The sequence below is a fragment of the Myotis yumanensis genome, unplaced genomic scaffold (genome assembly GCF_028538775.1).
Source record: "Myotis yumanensis isolate MYYU_CA2020_CCGP unplaced genomic scaffold, mMyoYum1.0.hap1 SCAF_2, whole genome shotgun sequence".
Taxonomy (NCBI): domain Eukaryota; kingdom Metazoa; phylum Chordata; class Mammalia; order Chiroptera; family Vespertilionidae; genus Myotis; species Myotis yumanensis.
The window spans coordinates 19,594,924-19,603,283 of NW_027223753.1; the positions used below are offsets into that span (position 1 = coordinate 19,594,924).

At 44.3% G+C, this 8,360-nt stretch overlaps 1 protein-coding gene across 10 annotated transcripts in view; it reads right to left on the bottom strand.

Moving 5' to 3' along the window:
• Nucleotides 1-4,126, bottom strand: part of PUM1 (pumilio RNA binding family member 1) — a 123,148-nt gene extending 119,022 nt beyond the window's left edge. For all 10 annotated transcript variants that reach the window (XM_070404577.1, XM_070404576.1, XM_070404568.1 and 7 more), the window contains exon 1: nucleotides 4,039-4,126. The gene's annotated coding sequence lies outside the window, so the exon portion shown is untranslated. The remainder of the gene's footprint in view (nucleotides 1-4,038) is intronic.
• Between the last annotated feature and the right edge of the window lie 4,234 nt (nucleotides 4,127-8,360).

The following is an 8,360-nucleotide window of genomic DNA, read 5'->3' on the forward strand; positions in this document are numbered from 1 at the left end:
CAACTTATTTACACCTTAAGCCAACTATGGCGATACTTTTTAAATAAGCAAGAGTTGTATCAAATATCTCTTTAGATATTTTAATGCTGAAGCAGATATAAGGCAATAAATAAACCAAACAAAAATCCAAACCCCATATATAATTAGCAATGACTCAGATTGTCTAAAACTTGACAGGACCCTTTAAAATGTCCAACAAATTCATAGGATGCTCCTTGAAGAAACAATAAGACCCCCTGACCCAGAAAAGCAACAGAATGTTCTTAGCCTGAAACTTGTCCTCAGCTGCTATTGGTGGGGGGTTGGGAGGGAGGGTCAACATTTTTACCAATAATTTACAATTATAATCGCAATCACATTATTCCATTAGTACTTTGACTCCTATAAACAGGATGAGACCAAACCGAATGCTAGAGTAGAAAGCCTCACTGTAAAAACAACAACCAAAAAAAAAAAAATACATATATATATATATATAAATAAAAACATGCCCTGACTGGTATGACTCAGTTGGTTGGAGCATCCTCCCATACACCGAAGGGTCTCAGGTTCAATTCCCAGTCAGGGCACATACCCAGGTTGTGGGTTTGATCACTGGTCAAGGTGTGTACTGAAGGCAACTAACTGATCGATGTTTTCCTCTCACAATGATGTATCTCCTTTCCCCACTCTCCATAGATAGATAGATAAATAGATAGATCGATCAGATGCCTCAACACAATAACTGTGTGGCAAATATACTGCAGACTTTATTTAATCATCCCTATTTTACAGATGAAAGCATTAAGGGACAGAAAAGTTATGTGATATGCCCAAAGCCATTCAGCTAGTGAGTATGGACAAGGGATTCAAACATAAGTCTGTTCTGCATCCGAGTCTAGTTCTTTCTATCAGCCCCTTGCTACACCCCAGTACATGCACACAGATACACTATTTCTCTCACCTCATCTGCTACTCTTTCTTCTCTGGAAGGCTCAACAAAGAACCTCCAAATTCTTATTGTGAAACATTACTATTTAAGTTTCTTAAAAATAAAAAACTACATTTGTACTACATTTGTACATAAGCTATAACACCTGACACCCTGTACCTGCTAAAAAAAAATGCTACAAAGTAATTGATCTGTGACCAATTAGAACACATCTGTCCATAGAAACTGATTTCAAGGCTATAAACTTAACTGCTACAAATGCCTTATCTCTCTCTCCCTAACCCAACTGTAACATTTCAAAAACAGACCCACAAGAGTTATGAGAAGTCTATTCTTTCTTTATAGATAATTAAACCTTCTCTAAAGAAGCATTTGCTTCTCACAACTAATTCATGTTTTGAAGCCAGACGTAAAAAAAGCCACAGCGGAATTTGTCATTTGTTCAAAGCCTAATTTGGAAATGCCTAGTCTCAGTAACAATTCCAATGCATCAGAACCTTACTAGCGTACCGAGTTAGTTTAGCTTTCTAGAGTTCCGTTTCTGCTTTCATGTATTGAACTGTGTCCGTGGGTAAGTACCAAAATCAGAGAGTCATTGCTGTGTTTACATCAATCTTTGCAAAGTGCTAACCAGCCTAGTGCCTTCCGGTTTGATTTTCAAAAGAACTTCTTGCCCTCCTATTACCAACGGTAGTAGCCAGTTCCATTTTCTTCTACAAGGTAGTATCAATCTGACAGTCTTTGTTTTAGAAGGCAAGCCAAGAATTCCAAACCCCAAGTTTTACCGTTAAACTAGCAACCTCTTTGAGGCTGTTTCCTCATCTAGAAAATGATAAAAATCCTTCCTTTATGCTTCACAAGTTTGATTTTGAATCAAAATAAAATAGATGTAAAAGTTTTTTTGTAAACATAAAGTCACTATGCTGAGACCCCAGGAATTCAGTTACCATCAGTGAAGGCCATTATGGCACTCCAGTCCCTGAGAAGATTCCTAAAACAGCCAAAGCAATCTTTTCTGAAATAAAAGATTTGCCACAATACTTATCTAGCAAAGAATTTCCATATAGAAAGGGTGTTGTACCTCTGAAACACATTGAACACAACTTCATTCCAACAAAGGATGGGGGGGGGGGGGTGCGATTCCTATAAAAATGTTCAAACAAAACAATTGGCTTTTGTAGAGCTATCTGCCCTGAGACTTCCTGCTTCACCTAATGAAGCAAGGCAGTTTTCTCAAACAAGAGAAAACCTGGCAGAAGGGACAGTTTGAAAAGTGAGCAAATTAACATGTCTTGGGTAATTTTGTAATATCTTGGCAACTACAGCACAAAAATGTTTTAATCGGTCACTTAAATATTAGAAAACATTCAAACTGCTGATGCCTTTTAGAGAACTCTCAAAGTCCACTAAAAAGTTGTGTGTAGCATTTCAAATGTGCCTTGTTTACAAATGGCACATGATAAATATTAGTATTTTAAGCAACTAGAAATAAGGGCTGATTCTAATTACTCCTCCAGTTTTCAAACTGTTTACATCACGGGTTGGTTGTCTTTTTAAATAACACACAGATTTCAAACAAAGGAACACGATTTAATCTATCTCCATGACCCATCTTTTTTTCCTACAAAAATGCTTAGTGTTCTGAAAGGTGTTTATTTTTTACCACGGGGGGTGGGGGGGGGGGGATTTATGGTCATACATTTATTTTAAAACAATTCACCTCAAACCCAAATTAAACTTCAAACCCAACTTGAAAAAAAACTGTGGCCTCAGACAAAATGAATTCCATGAAGGCGAAATACTAACTCAAAGTTCAGAATCCCGTGAGTATGTCCCAAAGATCCAGATAAACAAGAGTATTTTATAAAGTTAAAATTCGCAATGGATCACATATTTTGCTTACTAAAAAAAAAAACTACATCAAGAACTACATATTCCTGGAGGAGGGCTTGTCTTGGTGAGTTTTTATGGGTTTTGCTTTGTTTTTGTTTTTCATAAAATAGACAAAAAGCTAAATGTACAAACCTACGGCTTCAAACGTAAAGGACTTTAGAACAGAGCCCCAAAGAAGCCTCATAAGCTATCATCACTCTTAAAAAGAGTATGAAGGGAACGGATTGTATCGACAACTAAAAACAGTGTCTTCTGTAACTGAACAATGAAAAGTAACAACCCTGCAAGTTGCGGCGAGGAGAGAACCTTCCCTGATACAATGTTGAGCGAGCGTGTTTGGGGGGGGGGGGGGGGGGGGGGTGGGCGCCACGGGGGAAGAAAAAGTTGCTGGAGTGGATTCACCCCTGGACCTGGGAGTGGTACCGACAAGCGAAATAAATTATCTGTTTACCCAGAACGTGTGCGAGGACTACAACTGCCTCGTACCGTGGATCTGCCTTCCCACGGCCGAGGGGCGAGCCCCTCTGCGAGTTCAGACACACACGCACCAGCACGGGGAGGACCAGAGAGGAAGCAGACACCGAAAGCACCAGCTCTCACGGAAACAAAAGGCCACAGGCACCCAGCAGCCGAACACCCGGTCCGAAACTTCCTGATCGCTCCCGGTCCACATTCGGCTCGCAGAGTTCCCCCACGGCGGTCTCGCCGGCAGCCCCGGGCCGTGGCCGCCGCTTAAGCGATTTATGTATTGTTCCTCCCGCTTCGGCGCTGCCGCGGAAGCCCGAGAAGTCGAAGAAATCCAGAGGGGCACGAAATCACACTTCATGGCCACACAGAAGACTCGGGGCTTCGCAAACCCATCAAAAAAAAAAAAAGCAACCCAAATGGCAACATCAATCTTCGGGGGGTCCAAAGGGGCCGAACAGAAATGTGGAGGGACGGCTATGCCCTGGGCCAAGGCCCAAACCCCCGGCATTTTCCTCGCTTCGACCCCGCTCCCCACCCCCTCCCTCCTTTGATAACAATAGGGGCCTTGCTGCTGACTCCAAAACATGTACGAGGAACATCGAGCGAGGAGCCAGCGCCAGGGCCCCGGCGGCTTTTCCAAAGCCCTTCTCGTCCCCCCAATCGCTTTCAAACACCAATACGACGGGACAATCTGCTCGCTGGGGGTCCGGAGCCGCGTTTAGGGCCGGCGGGGTGCGGATACTCACGGGCGGAGCGGTAGGATGAAGATGGATTTCAGCCCCCCGTTCTTCTCTCTCCGGCGCTCTCGCTCCCCCTTACCTTTCACTCCGACAACATGGCGGCCCACTGGGGACGGGGCTGGCGCGGTGCATCATGGGATGGGCTCTGGCCCCGGCTCCGGCAGTGGCCGCGGCGTGCGCGGAGAAGGCAGGCGGCTCTGGAACAGGTTGCCTGGTTGCCATGCCAACCCGAGGCCTGTGTGAACTTGGGGAACTCGCTGGCTGCACGGCCGCTGCGCGCGTGAGGGCCCGCCTGCTGGGCGAGCGCGCGCGGCCGCGGGCAGAAGGCGAGATCCCGCGGGCCCGCCCCGGAGCGCGCGACACGGAGCTGGGCACGCGGGGTCGAGGCAGGGGCGCTCCCCAGGGTGGCCTTGGGAGTTTACACCCCGCACCTCCTGCCCCCGCACCCACCCGCCTTCACCCCGATTGTAACCGGCTGCCGGGCTCCCGGACGCTGACCCCCCAGGCTCGGGCGTGACAGGTGCTGGGATCGAAACCTTTGCTGCAGCTCTTTGGTTCTGAGGCTGATTTCGTCTTCCCGGCTCCATGGCCCCGTTTGCAACATGAAGAGGGACATGAAAACGGCTACCCCGCAATTGCCGAGGGGGTTCAGCGAAATAGTATTTGCAAAGGGCTCAGTCCAGTGTCTGCGGCTTGTAAGCGGAGCCTCTCTGTCCATAACCTGCCGGGTCTGGCGCAAAGGGAAGGTGCGGGGTCCCTTGTCCCCAATGATTAAGAATTTCAAGACGATCGCCGAACCTGAAACCGTAAACATAAGGCCGACCCGACTTGCAAGGGCTCCATCAGTGTTAGCTGTGGTCATTCTGTCCGTTTTCGAAAATGAATAGGAATTTGATTAAAGTGATTTTTTCCCCAATCAGTAGTATTCGATAAGATAGTTATTCTATCTTAAACTAAACCCAAGATGGATTGAAAACTTAGGCAAACTACAGTATTATAAGAAACCAGAAAAAAAGATATATGGGGGAAAGCTTTATAATGGAAGGAGGGAATGTTTATAATGAATCAAAATCAATAAATCATTTTTAAAATTAAAAGAAATGTAAACATCTTTACAGTAAGAGATGCCAGCAACAAAAAAGAACAAATGAGAAAATAGCTTTAAAATATTTCCAGACACAGATAAATAGTTCATCTTCATGATCAACACAGAACTTCTCTGAGCAATCAAAACAGAGCAATCCAAAAGAGACAGACATAAAATGGCCAAGAAACACATAAAAGATAACTCACCTGGGGCTGAGAGGTGGAGGAGGGAGAATGGAGAGGGACTGCCAGTGGGTAAAGGTTTTCTGGGGGGTGTTGAAAAGGTCTTGAAATTAGATTGTAACGATGTTTGCTACAACTCTGAGAATACACTAAAAACCACTGAACTGTGCACTTTAGATGAATGAAGTTTATGGTATGTGCAAATAGATCTCATAAACCTGTAAAAAGTGAGAAATGCAATAATAATAAATGCAACTTTGAAATATAATATTTTCATCTATTAAATACACTTGTAAAAATGTAAATGATTAGCACCCTGTTTTAGCAAGTTTTGTGTAAAAAACATACTTTGTGAGAAAATTAGCGCTCATTGATTAAATTGTTTGCATATATATTATTTTTATTTTTAAAATAATGTTATATTTTATCATTATTATTATTCTTTTAGTCCTCACCCAAAAACATGTTTTATTGATGTTAGAGTGAGAGGAAGGGAGAGGGGGAGAAAGATTAAAACATTGATGATTGGCTGCCTCCAGGACTCGCCCACGGATGGAGCCTGCATCCTAGCATGTGCTCTGACCTGGAATCAAACTGGCAACCTATTGGAGCACTAGATGAGGCTCACACAACCAGGGCCGTGACCTGACTGGGAACCAAGCAGCCCGAGGTCTTTCAGTGTACGTACAGCACAATGCTCCAACCAACTGAGCCACCTGGACCAGGGTGGAAAATAATGTTATTTTTACCTTAAAAATAAAATAGTGAGATTTTTATTTCGGGGGGGGGGGGGGGGAAGACTTGGAATTTAGAGATCCTGAGCTCTGCTATATCCTGGCTGTGTGACCTTCAGCGAGTCCCAGAGTCTCAGCTCCCTCCCCTGCATAATGAGGATATCAATACTCTTCTCACAGGGTGGTTATAACGGTTAAATGAACTACCAGACATCAAGTGACTGGCACAGAATTAGTACTCAATAAAGAACTGTTTTATTGTAATTGCAGTCTTAATATTCATCTCTGAATCCCCGGAGACCAACATAGTACAGGGCATATGGTCATTGCTCATTAAATGTTTGTTAAATGAATGAATTCAACAGCCATTTAGTGTCAACTCTCAAATTCAACCACCCTACGAATAATACACTAGGACGGTTATATTCATAGATCCAGCTCTTAAGCCAGACCAGAAATAACCTCTCTAAGCCTCATTCCCCCCCCCACCCCATGGAACATGAGATTAATAATTTAACAGTACTAAGTGAAATAAAGCAGATAAAGCATTTAACCCCATGGGGTAAGGAAACTGGAAAGTGCGAAGTAGCTGTAATGGGAAAATATGTAAGAGGAGGAAACATAGCCGACATGAGAAAATTACAAAATTTCCGGAATCTTACCAGGTGCTGTGCTCCATGATTTCATTCTGAGATCCATGACTAACTCCTTAGTTTTAAGCTTTAACTTTCGTTACTCAGTATAGAAATTCTAATATCGGTTTAGTCACAGCCATGTGGTACCACTCCCAGTTCAGGCCCCTCCCCAGTCAGATGCTGTAATCCCAACAGAATGCTAATTACCCATCTCTGGTCTCCCTTAAGGAATTGCTCCAAAGGACCAGTGGACCCTGCCCAGCCCCAAAACAGCCCTATCAGAGCATCACCTCCAACAAATTCATGAGACATCCTAGGGCTTTTATATTCATTATCTATAATAATAAAAGTGTAATATGCTAATTAGACCAGACTTCCTTCTGGACAACCTTCCGGATGAAGCCAGGGCTGCAAGAGAAGCCCAGTCCCCGGTGCCAGAGGGAAGCCGGTGCTAGCAGCCGGGGGAAAGAAGGCCTACTCTTGCACGAATTTCGTGCATCGGGCCTCTAGTTTCATATAAAACTCCCCAAGTACCTATGACCTGGACATTATTATTCCCATTTTACTTTTTAATTGAATTTATTGGGGGTGACATTGGTTAATAAAATTATATTGGTTTCAGGGGTGCAATCCTATAATATACCCTTTGAATATTGTATTGTGTGTTCACTCCAAGGCAAGTCTCTTTCCATCACCATTTATCCCCCCTTTTTATTCCCCTTTTGAAAAATGAGAAACTGAAGCTTAAGGAAGTTAAGGAACAAGATTTGCATTTAACCAAACATGGTATCTAAGGCTATTTGCTGAGAATTGTCTGGTCTAGAGGATGTTGAAATCATCCATAAAGCTTAGGAATTTTCACAACTCTTCTGGTTAAACTACTAAAATCTTATCAAGATGGAGTGAGGATTAAGGTGGATTTGAGAAGGGTATTTTAACTCTAATCAGTAGAAACCAAATCCATCCCATTGTAACCTAATCAGAGAAAGAGGGAGATCTCAAGACAGAAAAATTTAGTGAAGACCATTTAAGAAAGCCTTGGTTTAAGAATTACAAATGTTGGGGGGCAGAGGGAGAGGTGGAAGAGGGCATAGAGGGGATAAATGGTGGTGGAAAAAATAAAACAAAATAAAAAAATAAAATAAGAATTTCAAATGTTTACCACTTCCTTCAGTCGTAATTGTCAAACTATATGGTCTGAGGCTCACTGGTGAGTCCACCATGTTGGGGTCCCTCCCCAGCAGGTCCAGGGGTTCCCAAAGGTGTGGACAGAGTTGGCGAAGAATGAAGGACACGGAGGCACCGTTCAGTTGATCATCATAGCTAGGTTCTCTTTTTTATTCTCCTACTAGAGGTCCGGTGCACAAAAATTTGTGCACTGGGGTGGGGGTGGGGGGTTCCCCAGCTCGGCCTGTGCCCTCTCGCAGTCTGGGACCCCTCAGGAGATAACGACCTGCTGGCTTAGGCCTGCTCCTGGGTGGCAGAGGGCAGGCCCAATCCCTAAGTGCAGCCCCTGGTCGGGCTCAGAGCAGGGCCGATTGGGGAGTTGGGGCGCTGCCCCATCATGCACAGAGCAGGGCGGATCGGGAGGTTGCAATGCCACCCTCAGTCACGCTCAGGGTACGGCCGATTGGGGGTTTGGGGCACCGCCCCCTGTCACACTCAAGGCAGGGTCGATGGGGAGGTTGTG